At 53.8% G+C, this 14,556-nt stretch overlaps 1 protein-coding gene and 1 non-coding gene across 6 annotated transcripts in view; one reads left to right on the top strand and one right to left on the bottom strand.

The window, feature by feature from the left end:
- The window catches only part of SLC7A1 (solute carrier family 7 member 1), a 63,641-nt gene that overhangs the window by 8,080 nt on the left and 41,005 nt on the right, over positions 1-14,556 (top strand). For 2 of the 5 annotated variants that reach the window (XM_061133680.1, XM_061133681.1), the window contains exon 1: positions 4,621-4,890. The exons of the other annotated variants lie outside the window; for them this stretch is intronic. The gene's annotated coding sequence lies outside the window, so the exon portion shown is untranslated. Of the gene's footprint in view, positions 1-4,620; positions 4,891-14,556 lie in introns of those variants that run through there. 5 annotated transcript variants of the gene reach the window in all.
- Positions 12,586-12,659, bottom strand: TRNAS-GGA (transfer RNA serine (anticodon GGA)). Its single transcript has one exon. It is a non-coding gene; the product is annotated as a tRNA-Ser (tRNA).

A 14,556-nucleotide genomic window follows, 5' to 3' on the forward strand; every position in this document is an offset into this window, starting at 1 on the left:
CACACTGTGTGAGAAAGGGCCTCTGAAGGCCATGATCAAAAGCCTTGAGTATTTTTCCAATGTTTGTTTTTTCTTCTCCCACACCAGACCCTCTCCTTGAAGGAGCTGGCCTGGAGAGGGGCTGCGGTGGGCAGCCGCCCAGACTCTGCACGCCCCGCTGGGGCCGCGGAACTCCTAACCTGGACGGGCCAGGGCCGGGGGCTGCTCTTCAAAGGAACCCTTTGAAGTGCAAACATTTCCTTTCCTGAAAAGAAGGGAAATTGAAATGAAAACGTATTGTTCTGTGCAGACAATGTTCTCTTGGATCAAAGAGGGAGTAGGGCTTATAAAAAAGGGAGATTCACGAGTTAGGCCTTAACGTGGCCCACGGGGAAGCCGTGACCGTGTGCTTGCCTTCGGTCTGTGATCGGTAAGGTTGTATATCCTCCTTTTCGCCTGTTAAGGTCCTAAATCTGGGTCTAACATGCTGTGTTTAGCTGCGTCTCTTGTTTGTGTTTTTATCGTGAGGTCAGTGAGCATTTGAAAATATCTTTGGGTAAATTATGACACTGTCCATGTGGAATATTATGTAGTCAATAAAAGTGGTGTTTTCAGGGAACATCTGCTCTTATGGGAAAAACTTTACTGTTAAAAGTGAAAAACTTGGATTCAATTTTTCATATTCAGTGTTATCTCAAGGAGATGCCTGTATGTGTACAGAAAGAAAACACTTAAAATCAGGCTTTGTTTTGTTCACTGCTGGGCATGTAGCCTCTGAACGAGTGCTTAGCAAATGTTTGTTGAAATAATTATTTTTATAATCAGTGAAACCACAGTATAGTTTAAGGCGGGGTGAAGGCGAGCTGGGGGGATGTCTTTAAATGGATAACCAACAAGGACCTAGGGTACAGCACAGGAAAGTCTGGTCAGTGTTATGTGGCAGCCTGGATGGGAGCAGAATTTGGGGAGGGATGGATACATGTGTGAGCATGGCTGTCGACCTGGAGCTATCACAGCATTATTAGTCAGCTATACCCCAATAAAAAATGTTAAAAAATAACCTGTGCTAAGATAGAAAAAAAGGAGGGGTGCCTTTGAGCTGTATAGTAACAGTTTGGCGAGTGGAAAGAACAATGAATTATTTTAAATTTAATTTTAAATTATTTTTAATTACCTCTGCCCTGGCATCTTGATTTGGGGTTTATTTGGGGCTTCTTTTGGTGTAGACACGTACCACCTTTTGTGCTTTGGTGCAAACCACCCTGTGACGTTTCTGTTTTGGGAATAATCAGGTCTTGTTGCAAGAAGGGGTTTTCCTGGGTCTGGCCACTAGGCTTCTTCACGGATGGGGCGAGATGACAGCCTCTCACGTGCTCTGTGTCTGAGGCTTCTTTGCACCGGCCTGACCTATCCTGTTGTGGGGAACTGTGCCTGACTTGCCAGAAGCTTCTCATCTTCGAGCATCAGTGCTACCAAGCTATACCATAGGCTGTCTGCCGCCGTGTTTCTGACTTAGAAAGCCCTTTAATAATGCAGCGTCTCATTCCGGAACCTGGCTTGGAGGAACGACCCTGGTCTCAGGATTGTGTGTTACAGCCGCCGGTGCCTACCCTGGTGAGGGAGTTTCGTTCCTCCTTCAAAAGGATGCTGGCACTTGGGTTGCAGAGCCTGTTCCACACAGGGCTCTGGAGGCCCCTGGGGAAGGCATCCCTTGGGCTGGGGGAGGGCTGCTGGGGCCCGCGGCCGGGTGCTCCTGAGGGTGGCGGCCGCCTGTTCTTTGGCTTCAGTCTCTAAGAGGAGATAAGCTGGCACTGCTCAGGTGCACACCCGGGGACAGGCATGTTTATATAGAGATGAAAATGAACCTTCCCCAGCAGAGCACGTGTTCTTGGACCTGCGTGTGCTCTGAGAATTCTTACTCTTCTCTGTGGCCTTACAGACAGCCCTGGGGGTGACTCGAAGTTTGCAGAGAGAGCTGGGCCTGGGCGTGCCGCCTTGCCTGTCCACCTTCCCCTCCTCCGTAGTGTCGGGAGTTTTACAGGGCCTGGACTGGGGCCTCGGAGGAATTCTCTGTCCACCCTGGTTTGGACAAAGACAGTGGAGGGTAAAGGTTTCTTTTAGTGGTGACTGAGGTTTTCTGACTGAAGTGGACATTATTCTGTGTGATGACTCCCCAGAAAGCAGACAGGGGCACAAGGCAGGATCTGTGTGCATTCCCGGGGTGGTTTGCTGCCGATGCAGACCTGGGTCGCTCTGTCCTAAGCTGACCTCACACGCTGGCGTTTTGAAGGTGGCCTGGCTGGGCTGTGTGATTTTTTTTTTTCCCAGGGATGGCCCAAACATTTGTTAATTTCAGCACTTTGAATTTTATTCAGTGTGATTGGAGGAAGAGCCCATCTGAAAGGTGAGCCTTCTCTTTCAGAGTTGAGGATTTGTGGGAAGAAGAGTAAGAAAAAACTCTTCTTGGAGACATTAATTTTTGGACTCTGAGGTCTGATGGATTAAGATGGAGCAGGGCGTTGAAAATACAACATTAGCAATAACAGTCATACCATTAAATCGCTCTTCTTAAAAAGGTTGAATGGATTTTGTTCTCTTGAGAAGTGTTTGAGTTTTTTTGCTAAAAAAATTAGTATTCTGTAACTTACAAATCTGTATATGTAATTTATTGTTATAATTATTCAAACAACCTTAAGTCAAGGGAATTCATTGTATGAAACAAAAGCACAGTGACAAGAGAACTGGAACAGGATAAATTGCCTAGTTTATTGAAACAGTGTACAAATATCTGTTCTTGTATCTTGTGACTTGTTTTACTTACTTTGCTTCTCACTAAATTTAAGAATTGAGAGTGCTTAATTTATAGTATTATTAAAATTCATTTATAAGTTACAAATATCACCACTGTTGTTACTATTTGAGAAGAATCCTCAGGAACTTGATTTTATGCTGTTATATATGTTAATATTATGTGAAATAGGAGATAATCTGTAATTATAATCACATAACATATCTCCCAGGGGCTTCCCAGGTGTCACTAGAGGTAAAGAACCTACCTGCCAATTCAGGAGAGGTAAGATCCCTGGGTCGGGAAGATCCCCTGGAGGAGGAAATGGCAACCCACTCCACTGTTCATGCCTGGAGAATTCCATGGACAGAGGAGCCTGGTGGACTACAGTCCAGGCGGTTGCCAAAAGAGTCAGACACGACGGAAGCAACTTAGCAAGCATGCAGACAATGTGTTCCCCCATAAATCTATCACTTCAAATTTTTAACAGCAAGTTTGGTCTTTGTAGAAAAAACTTTTGTTGGAAGACATTTCTTTCTCCCTCGAGGGCAATCTTAGGAGATTTTAGGCAAGAACATTCCCCAATTCTTTGAATAATCTGTATTGAACCGGGAAGAGCGTCTCGTGAGTGTCAGAGTTTGATGCACACAGAATTTTGGAAAAGCATTGGATGTAATTTGCACTAGGATTCAGTCCTCATCCCTGAAAGACTCTCGGGTCTGTGGTCTGATGAGTCCTGGTGAGGGCTCAGCCACTGTGAACTTGCCTGCAGCTCCCAGCATCGCCAGGAGAGCCTCCGGGTGGCGGGAGATTTTGGGGCCTCCTGGGGGCTGCTGGCTCAGCGCCCTCGCCCCCGGCAGGGTCTCCCTTTCCAGCAAGGTGTGTGGCTGTGCACAGCCCAGAAACACTGTCTTGCCCGGGCGAGGCGCTGGCACCCAGGACGGAGGGAGCGCTCTGAGGCTCTGCGGGAGGAAGCAGCACCGTCCCCAGTTCCAGCGAGTGATGGCGCAGGGACTTCTTCTAGAACCGCCCTCCCCCCCGCCCCGGACTGCCTCCAGCCAGCAGGGCTCCACAGATCACTTTAACACGCGTGTGGCCCGTGGGCTTCATCCCGCTCCATGCAGACTCTCTCCTGCAGAGTGTACACTAATAAAAATAGAAATTTAAACCTCGGGGGCAAGCCTCACCACGCCTGGGCAGATGGTGCCCAGGAGACCCACATTGCCTTGTGCCACGTGGCCTCTTCTTTGCTACAGTTCACCCTCCACCCACAAATGAAATGTGTCGGTGCGGGCTGGGCAGATGTGGCCGCAGGGGCGACGTCAGGAGGGAGAAGAGGAATACAGGTGCATTAAGTGTGTAAGTTTGCATGAGATCCCAGGGCCTTTCACATCCTGAGGTCAGCCCTCCAGTGTCTCAGATGCCTGCACACAGACCCGGGGATCTCCCAGGCCCACAGGTCTGCGTCTGAAGGCCAGGGGCAGAGTTCCTAGCAGCTCCCCGTCCTCTCGGGTCGCCGGCATCTGTCAAACTCCCGACAGCTGGACCTCGTCAAGGAGACCTCAGTGGTGCTTGCACCACAGTCCCCTGAGGCCAGACTCTGGCACCCGGAGCGGAGCGTGGTATGGAGCAGACGCTCAAAAGATGTCCTTTCAGGAACCCAAGCACTTGCTGTTCCTGAACCGTTTATTTTGCGCCCTTGGGATGGGAGGGGCCAGGGCCCATTCATCTCTGACCGGCCTGGTTATCTGTTTGCCGCCAACAGCAGAGAGGAAGTGGTGAGTCAGGCTGCAGGGGTGGAGCTCCAGCTGGGGAGAGGCCCTGGGAGGGGACAGGACGGCCTGGAAAGAGCCGCAAGAACTCCATGTGCGGGCCCGCCGGCAGCTCCCTGCCTCAGTTTCCCCATGTGGAGAATGGGGACAGTAATAGCCCCCACGTTGCAGGCCGTGCTGAGGATTCAGGATGTAAAATGAGTTTAGAACATTGCCTGGTGTTCATGCCTGTGAGCTCTCGGTCAGGTTGGTGTGCAGACGGTTAGTCTTCAGGCTCTTGGAGGTGTCTGTCCAGAGAAGAGCCCGTCCCAGGGATGGCGACAGAGGAGGCGATGGAGGAGGCATGGACTGGTATGTAGGGTATCCCCGGAGGCTGCGGTGGGGCTAAGGAGAGGCTGCCCCTTGTTCTGTCCTGGTCTGGAGGTTCTTAACGGAAGAAAGAGCGTCAGGACCTTTCATTACGGGTCCGGTGTTGCTGGAGCTGGGGCGGCCGGAAGGCACGGTGTCAGGGCTCCCCACTCCTGAGACCTCAGCCCAGGACGCCATCTGGCGAGGCGGGGTGTGGGCTTGGGTGGGTGCACAGGTGCGAAGCCCCTGCACTTCCGTTCCGTCGGCCTCGGAGGAAGTTTCCGGAATGGACAGGCGCTCAGGTGTGGGCCTACCGTCCCCCGGCAGGCCTGAGGCCCAGGGGTATGGCCTTGGCCACTGGCCTTTGAATGGTCAGGGGCAGCTTGGCGGTCTTCGACGGCCCTTCAGGTGGGAGCTTCTTGCCCAGTGCGTGGATTTGTGTTGCATGGCCCCCGGCTGATCAGCTTCTTCCCAGCAAGCTTTGAAGGCGGCCTGTTTCCTCACTGCACGTGCCGTGGAGACGCCCCTCTGGAATTCCTCAGTCTAAATGTTCCCCACCTCCCGGGGAGATAGCGAGGGGCACAGTGGTGGAAGTGGAATATCATTACATTCAGTTGTAGTCGAGTTTTATTTTTGCTTTGTTATCTGGCTCACTGATCCATGTGTTCATTGGAAGGCTAAATCGTACATAGAAACATCACTGATGTTTTTTCTTTAAAATCTGGGACTTGTGATCACTTCTGTAAAAAACCATGAGCCAGGACCAGAAGTTCCTGGAGGGCTGTGGACGGCAGTTGCTGTGGCAGGGTCTGGCCGGGGTCGAGGTGGGGACTGACCCCTGCCCTTGATCCCATGGCCATTAGTAGCTTCTTTTGTAAAGTCCCACCACAGTGTTCTTTCTCAGGCAAAATCAGATTTAATTCCCGGCGCCTCATGCAAAGTGTCTTATAAACAGCTTTCCTCCACTCTTCTGTCTCTGGAGACACACGCATTATTTATGTGTCTCGCCAGGTGTTAGGACAGACGAGCAGCATGTTACATGGGTGAGACCTCGGGGCTGGGCCCTGAATAATCCCTCTGCTTTTTGACGCTCATCACCTTGGCGGAGGGGATGTCCGTCCGCTGAGCGGGCCTGGTCGTTGTGACAGCACAGGAAAGCAGCCAGCGAGGAGGTTAAGACGTGTGTTAAGGTCTGAAGACTGTGTGTGGAGGAGGACAGACCGGCCCCCACCCACTCGTGGCTCGTCTGCAGGGGCCGAGGGCAGGAAGAGGAGTGTCGTGGATGTTCTGGGGGTCAGGTGTGGTGGCGTGAGGGCCGCAGGCGCTGGGGCTGGAACCCTGGTCCTGGGGTCCCCTCTGGGGACTCACCACATGCTTCCCTCCAAATGCCCCAGGCAGGCCTCCCCAGCAGTTAGAGGGACTTACAAGTCCAGAGACCTCCTTGCTGCAGGCCAGGCTACAGACGGAGTGACCGAGCAAGTCCTAACCCTAACCCTGACCCCTGAGCCCTGACCTCAGGGCCATGCTCTCTGCTTCTGGGTTTGAAAGAGATCGGGTCAGGATACTCGCTTTGGGGGTTCCAGCCCTCGGCAGGAAATGGGAGACGCTGTGTGATGGTGGAGACTCTAAAGAGCTCCGTGCAGCAGTGTAGTGTCCACAGTGTAAACTCCTTTTATACTGTTCCTCCTGGACAGTAAAAATCTGATGCAGCAGAAAACAGAAGCTCTTGAGTTAGGACACTGACGAAGGTTTTGATTGAGAAGTGCCACTCGGCCTGTGTGAGCCCAGAAATACGGAGTATGACTCGAAGGAGCAGAGTGGCTGTTATTACAACAAACAAAAAAACCTACCTGGTGACCGGCATCCACGTGAACCACCAGACTTGGATACTGAAGCATCACTGCTTTCCTAGCGTGAGTGGGTCCTCGCGGTGCCCTTGTCTTCCAGTAAGTAGTAGCAGGGGAGAGGCATGTCCCACACGTGGGTTTCTCTCTGTGTCCAGGCCCCCTTCTGTCCACCGCTGCTCCTCAGACTTCACTGCCTCTGGGGTGGACCAGCCTGGAGACAGACCCCGGGACGCCCGGCCTCCTTTCCTGGGTCTCAACTTCCAGGAGCCCCTTGAAGGGCAGGCTTTCTGCCCAAGGTCCTTTAGTTTTTGCCTTGGTGGACAGGATCGGAGACGGCCCAGCGCTCCTATTTAGGCATGCAGATGTGTGCATGTGAAAATAACACGCCCTTGCATCCGGCCGTGCACACTCAGCTGTGGGGTCTCTGTGGCATCAGGGTCAGCGGAAGATAGAGGACGGCAGACGGTCAGATCTGTAAAAAGGCTTCGATTGTGCAGCCGTGGTTCAGGTATCTCGAATGTCTGCTCTCTGGGCAGAATCCGACAAGGGTTGTGTTACAGGAGAGGGGAAACTGCTAGTCTGCAAACTCCGAAGAAGGCTCAGCTTCTGTTTAGGGTGGAGGAGAGCACGTCAGAGGGCCAGGAGGGGATGATCTGGGAGCACCCCACCTGGTAGCGCCAGCAGAAAGAGAGGTGGGCGAGGCGATCCCTGGGTTCCCGGCCTGCCCCAGCGGTGGGCTGGGCCCTCGCCTTGACTTGCAGGGGTCTCAGCATATAGGAAGAAAGCGCAGTGCTTCCCACAGCTGGTCACCCACAGGCCCAGAAGGAGCAGGGGCGGAAAAGGAAAAGTGGACGCGAGAAGGGTGTGACTGTCCTGGCCTGTGGGGCCGGGGTTATCGCGAATCTCTGGGAACGCTGTCATGGGACAGGCCCCCGTACAAAGCGTGCTTTGTGAGCCTCCCCAGGGATAGGACTCTGGCCAGAGCCGCCCCGTGTTACCGAGATACCCTTCTTTCTGTTCTTGGCTCCCCGAGTCCAGGCTGCGTGAGCTTCAGGGGAGTGGGACACGCTTGGTGTCCGTGGTGCCCACCCGAGTCATCTTGTTCACACCCTGGGGTCCCCCTGAAGCGAGCTGGGCACAGCCCTCTCGTCTGAATGAGGAACCCGCTCTCGGAACCACAGTCTGGAAGGTTCCTTGGCTCTCTCCAGGGCGTCCTCCCCTACCCTGTCCACTCCCCTGCAGTCAGTGCCCCGTTCTCACATCTCTGACCCCAACCCAGATGGGCTGGACTGTTGCCAGGTCACCGCGAGAGCGGAGTCAGCTGCAGAGGGGGCGGTCCAGAGGAGAGGCGTGGCTCTCAGGGTCACCGCACCGTAGCCGCGTCAGGCCTTAGGACAACAGACCGTGTTAGGTATGGAACTGCAGTTGAATTCTAGAGTTGACCTTGTGTTGCTCTGTTGATAATTTGTGAAGGTTCATATTGGCGTTGAAATTGGGCTTCCCTGGTGGCTCAGAGGGTAAGGAGTCTGACTGCCATGCAGGAGACCTGGGTTGGATCCCTGGGTCGGGAAGATCCCCTGGGGGAGGGAATGGTAACCCACTCCAGTCTTCTTGCCTGGAGAATCCCATGGACAGAGGAGCCTGGTGGGCTACAGTCCATGGGGTCACAGAGCTGGACAGGACTGAGCAACTAACATGCACGTACATGATCGATAAAGAGATTCAGCAGTGGAGGTGACCAGCTGGGGCGAGGGCAGCTCCCACCAGAGCTGCCAGGATGGAGGCAGGAGGAGCGGGAGTTGTGTTCCCGGACGGATCGACCTGGGTTCCAGCCCGGCACCTGCATCCTTCAGACGGACACTGCCTGTCTGACTGTCAGGGGCCTGGGTGCGGGGAGTGGCCAACCGGAGGTGTCAGCTGGGGGCTGCACTCTCAGCTCCTGGTCAGTGCATGCTGCTTCCCCTTGGCTGTACCCTTCCTTCCTCCGTTCACTCCCTGATGTTGACAGACCCAGCGTGTTTGTCATCTGGGAAGATTACGTGCCTGCATCTAACGGGTCCTTGGTGGCACGGGGGAGCTGGTGACCCCAAACAGGTGGCTTCCAAGTCTGCATCCTGCAGCCCCGGGAGGTCCTGTAGGTCTGATCTGAGATAGGTGTTGTTAGCCTTTAGCGGAGACCGGGGGCCCCAGGAAACAGTGACATGATGCAGCAACCAACCCCGAGTGTTAGGACTGAGATGGTCATGTGGGCCTTTTCCCCCGCCGAAGAGAGTCCTGTCTTCCTTGACTCTGCCCTTCCTGCGAATGTTTGCTCTTATTCACGGCAGCTCTAGGCAGCACAGAGCCTTGATGACGTTTGCTGAAAATTAATGATAAACATGTATCTCCAGCCCAGAATGGGGAGCTGTGGGCGGATGGGTCCTTCCTTGGAGGTTGCAGGGCAGCGGGGGGATGACCCGAGCTGGCACCCGTGTCCCCCACATGAGGACAGAGTCTGAAAAGCCCCGTTACTGTACTAACCAGCATACACCTCTTTGAATTTTAATTCTTCAGATATTGGTATGAAAAACCTTTGGCTAGATTTGTGCATTAAACTCACTTTTCCCCATTTTTTTTTTTTTTACCCCCATCATGAAATACTTGAACGTTTAGCAGCAGAAGCAAGAGCAGGTTTGTCGGACGCCAGGTGAATCGTCTCCCAGGGCTCCACCCAGCGTCCACTGTCCAGGTTTGAATGTGTCTGTAAACCCTAAGTTATTGGTCTGTTAGCAGAATGAGAAGTTCATAGTAGCAGAGCCAAAGTTTCTTTATAAAATACTCAAAATACCCCAGGGATTTATCTGGGAAACAGTGTGCAGTACCCTCTTTTAAAAATATACGTCGTCCTCGTTTTTTTGAAGTTTCTTGTTTGGCTAGGGCGTCCTTGGGACGCCTTCCAAGCCAGAGCAAGGGAAATCGGAACAGGGTTGAATAATACTTTTATGTATAAATAAGAAAATTGTGGTGTTCTCAGATGTTTGTTTGATTAAGCGCTCCCGTAACTAAAGACCAGCTACAATGGTCATACAAAGGACCGTAGGAAAAAAAAAACGTTTTGGGACCGAGGTTCTCTCTTGTCTGGGAGGGGGTGGCCTTGCTCCTCGGCTCTGCGTGTGAATCCTAACAGGTGCTTCGTCGGGTGGACGAGCAGGTGTTTCAGGTTCGTTTGTTTGGTTTAGACCCAGCACAGATGCTTGTACCTCGTAGTACAAATAATTCTCAGCTGACAAACTGGTTAAAGAGCAAAGACTATCAGCTGCTCTGGTGAGGTGTGCCAAGGAGTGGAAGATTTACACTAGACTTGGATTTTTCAGTGATTAAATGAGATTTCAAATTTCATTGAACAAGTTCTTTGAGAAGTCCAGATTCATGCATTCACTCCCTCATTCGCTCACTCAGCAGACGTTGGTCAGCTGCCATGGGCACTTGGCCGAGTCACCCAAGTGCTGACCCTCGTGGGCCACCTTCCGGGGGATTGGTTCCCTGCAGATGCTGCAAAGATGCAGGCCACTGGCCAAGGACCCATTTCTTTGTGATTAAGCTGACTAGAGAGGATGCCAGGCTCTTAGCAGCTATCTTCATCCCTCTGAGAACTAAAGCTGCTTCATCCCTCCTGAAACTGCTCACTTTTAGCCAGTCTTTTCTAAGACCCACTCATGTGCTGTCGGGAGCTCCCCACCCCTGTTTCCCCGATATATTTCGTATACTTGGCGGTTTTCCCCTTTCTCACAGATTCTGTCCCTTTTCTGGATCTGTGATGGGGGCGTCCTCCATGCACAGTATGTTTGGCGGGGGTGGGGAGGGCCTTTGCAGAGAGGCCGTCTGTGGGTCAGAGCTGAGGGTCAGGGGCAAGGAGGGTCTGGGGTGGGAGCGAGTGCTCAGGCCTGGGCTGTGAACACCAGGCTAGGAGTCAGCAGGGTGAGCAAAGAAGAAGACTGGTCGGATGCCCAGTTAAATTTGGACATGCAGAGAAACTTGAGTTGTAGACAATCGATGGATCCATTTTAGTATTAAGTTTTTTAATACTGAAAAAGAATTTATGGGCAGCATTTGGAACGAAGTCCTGATACACTTGGGGCAGACTTACACTGAGCCGTTACTTGTCCTTGTTCACGTGGCAGGCTGGTGTGAGTGGCGTCCCGCCTGTGGTCTGGCCTTGTTTGGAGGGGGGAGGGGGGCCCCAGGGGACACACAGTCACACCCTTTTGTCCACGTCAGGGGAGTCTGCTGCTCAGGGCCCCCATGTGGCTACCACATGGCTCTCACGTACCTCTGATCACTTGTATTTTATAAACCAGAGCAGAGGGGACTGGAGAGCCAGAACAGCAGGTCACAGCATCTTATGTGGGTCTCACCCTCACCTGGAATGCAGGAACTTAGATTTTTGCACCCGAAAATGTACTCCTGACGTTGCCTCTTTATGGTCCTCGATCTCCTGGGCTTGAGACGTCAGTTGCCTTGGCCGTGTTTCCGTCTCTTGCCTCCAGTATCAGTGGTTTAGCACATCCTCCGTGTCCTTCCTTCCCCCCACCGCCACCCCGTCTCAGCCGTCTTCTCTTCTGTGCAGTAACCTTTCTGGTTTCTTCCAGCCTTCCCCACCTCCACCTTTTGGAAGTCCTCCCGCGTGTTCCCTCTGTACGTTTTTTTTTTTTTTTTTTTTTTGGTACCTTTTTTTTAAACAGATCCATTCTCTCTGTGAAACGAGCCTCCAGAGCAGGGAGCACAGAGCTTTCTCTGTCGCCTGCAGTTCCTGACAGGGCGTGTATGCAGTGGGTGCTCTGTGAGCAGCTCTTGGATGGAGGGTCCCAGGCTCTGGGCTGGTGGACCCGGCTTCTCTGGGGTGTGGGTGAGGCTGGCCCAGGGGTCCAGCCTCCTGCCTTTGGCGCCCGAGTCACAGGTAGGCTCAGCTCTGGAGCCGGTGCCCCTGGCCACTGGCCATCTGGCACCCTTCCTGGTGACATTTCACCCTGACCTCTCCTTTGAAGAAGGGTTTTGAAGCAGCGCTGTTCACGGAAAGGTCAACAAAGAAGAGTGGATGATACGCCGACAGAAACATAAGTTAAAAGGCAGGAAGTGCAGCAGCCTGATGTAAGCAGGTTAGAGGGGATGAGCGGAAAAAGTGCCCTTGAAATTACTCTTTAATCACTTGTCTGCAGAGACGTAAAGCGAGACACGGAAAACAAACATTTCCATTCAATGTATGTGCAGTTTGGCAAAACAAACCACGGGGCTTTGTGAGCGTCCAGACCTCCTGGCAGGAGGAAAGCGGCCTCATGACTGGGTATCGCGTTCCGCTGGGGTTCACGGTGGGCGCGGCCGCCCGGCCGAGAGCAGGTGAAACAGAGCATCTCATTTCCTAAAATGGCCAGATTGGGCCCAAGAGCCAGACAGGCGAAGAGGCCCCTGGGTGGAGTGGTCTCAGCCCGCAGCCCCCTTCACAGCTGAGCCATCTGACCCGTCACCTGCGAAGGGGGCGCCCGAGCGGGTTTCAGCTCCTAAAGGACAGCGGGGGCCAGGAGGGCGACCGCCGCGGCCAGCCTTGGACCCACGCGCCACGGCTGTCAGCCCTGTGGGACCGGAGATGTTTACAGATCCAGAAACAAAAGTCTGGTTCTAAACTCAGTACTAATTATAATGTGTATGTCCATTTCTTCACACAGTTCATGTCCTTATATATGTATTTTTTAATAGTTTTAAGTCAGTTTACCGACTCTTTGTGACCTCATGGACTGTAGCCTACCAGGCTCCTCCCTCCATGGGATTCTCCAGGCAAGAGTACTGGAGTGGGTTGCCATTTCCTTCTCCAGGGGATCTTCCCAACTCAGGGGTCGAACCTGGGTCTTCTGCATTCCAGGCAGACGCTTTAACCTCTGAGCCACCAGAGAAGCCCACACTATTTTGAGGCCGCAGCCCTCGAACCTGCAACTATCTAAACAGGTGCAGAGGGAAATACGTCAAACAATAAGCTTATTTTTGTTTTTTAAACCGCGTGTTTGCACAGTGCTTAATCAGTTACGGAACCCCGTCAGAGAATAGAGCAGGTGTCTTTTGGAGGACCTGCTCGCCCTCTGGCGCGTCTCACACAGGGGCTGCCAGTGAGATCCCACACGGGTGAAGAGGTGCTCATGACGGCACTGGTGCGCTCCGGACGCCGCAGTGCTAACCCCTTCTCCCCACCCTGCCCCGGCTGGGAGGGACCAGAACTGGCCTCATCCTGCAGTGGGGAAAAAGGGAGCCCACAGAGATGAAGTCACTCGCCCGCCGTGTTCTGAACCCAGTGTCATCTGAGACTTTAACATCTCTCTTGCCTCCCTGTTCTCTGGTCTTCACAGTGGGGAGAAAGGCGGGGTGGGTGGGTGGGGAGCGGTATCAGAAGGGTAAGACTGGAAGACTTGAAGGCAGGAGGAGAAGGGGACGACAGAGGATGAGATGGCTGGATGGCATCACCGACTCGATGGACATGAGTTTGAGTAAGCTCCGGGAGTCGGTGATGGACAGGGAGGCCTTGGTGTGCTGCAGTCCATGGGGTCGCAGAGTTGGACTTGACTGAGCGACTGAACTGAACTGAAGACTCGCGACCCAGTTTTCAGGGGGTGAAACCAAGACAGAAGAGTCTTTCCCTCGGGAAACGGGGTACTGGTGCTTGTCTGAGCTCACGGTGTCTCCCGTGCGGTGAAGACTTGGCGACCACACCTGCCCAGGGGTTCACACTCAGGCAGGAGCTGCCAGGGGGGTGTCCACCCTGTGGGCCCGTCTAGGAGGTGTGTGTGAGTGAGGCTGTGGTGGGGGGCGGGGAGGCTTCCGTGTCGTTTTGGGGAACTTTCTGCCCCCGCCCCATCCCCACCTCTTCTTTATGTCAGCCTAACTCACGTCATGTAACCGGGCCGTGTCTGTGACATACCAGCTGCTCAGATTTTATTAAATTCAACTGAAGATCTCTTTTAGAAGTCTTTATCCTGCAGTGTGTTGTTGTAAGGAATCACGAGCCCCTGTGGGCATTTTCGAGAGGAAGGTGGGCGTCGGGTGTTGCAGGAACCGTGCCTGTTAGAGGGAAGAGGGCCCCCCTGATGCCCCAAGGCCCGTCCAGCACGCCGCTGTAGATAGAGGCGCTTGGCACGGGGCGGCCAGAGCCCTTGGAGGCATCGTTTCCCTGCTGCCTTTGCGGGTACGGCTGCAGCAGCCAGGCGCTGACCCCCGGGAGAACCGTGAAGTCTGTCCAAGGACCGAAGTCCAGAGGCCCAGGCTGGCGAGCGCTTGCCCGATCCCCCGGGTAACCGCAGGGCCGCACAGGCAGGCCTCCCGATTCCTGGACCCAGGCTGCTGTCCTGGCTGCATCCCCGGCCCGTGTGTCTTCTCAGACTCCTCCGGAGCCACCACCCTGTCGTGGCCACCTCCTGGACGGAGAGGGGCGGGCAGACACCCGGCTGCAGGGAGCTGTACCCAGTGCGTGGGAGAGCCGGGGAGCGTAGCGTGGACTCACCTGTCCAGGTGTGCCTCGGCAGACGGGGCTGTGACCCCGCCTCACCAGCACCCTGAACTCAGTGCGGGGAGTCGCCCCTAGCCGGCCTCCTGTGTGTTCTTCCGTCCAGCTTCTCAAACTGGGCGCATCCTCCCCGCCTCTCTCAGGGTGGTTTGCTCACCCTGGTGGTGCACCTTGACCGGCTTAGAAAATACTCTGCTGGTGCTTAGAGACCTGGTTAGATTTTTTGCTGCCTGATGATTGTCTCCTTTCTGCTAATTCTCTATTAAATTGGTTGCTTTCTCTGAGGTCCTGGACCACAGT

The sequence above is a fragment of the Dama dama genome, chromosome 30 (genome assembly GCF_033118175.1).
Source record: "Dama dama isolate Ldn47 chromosome 30, ASM3311817v1, whole genome shotgun sequence".
NCBI lineage: Eukaryota > Metazoa > Chordata > Mammalia > Artiodactyla > Cervidae > Dama > Dama dama.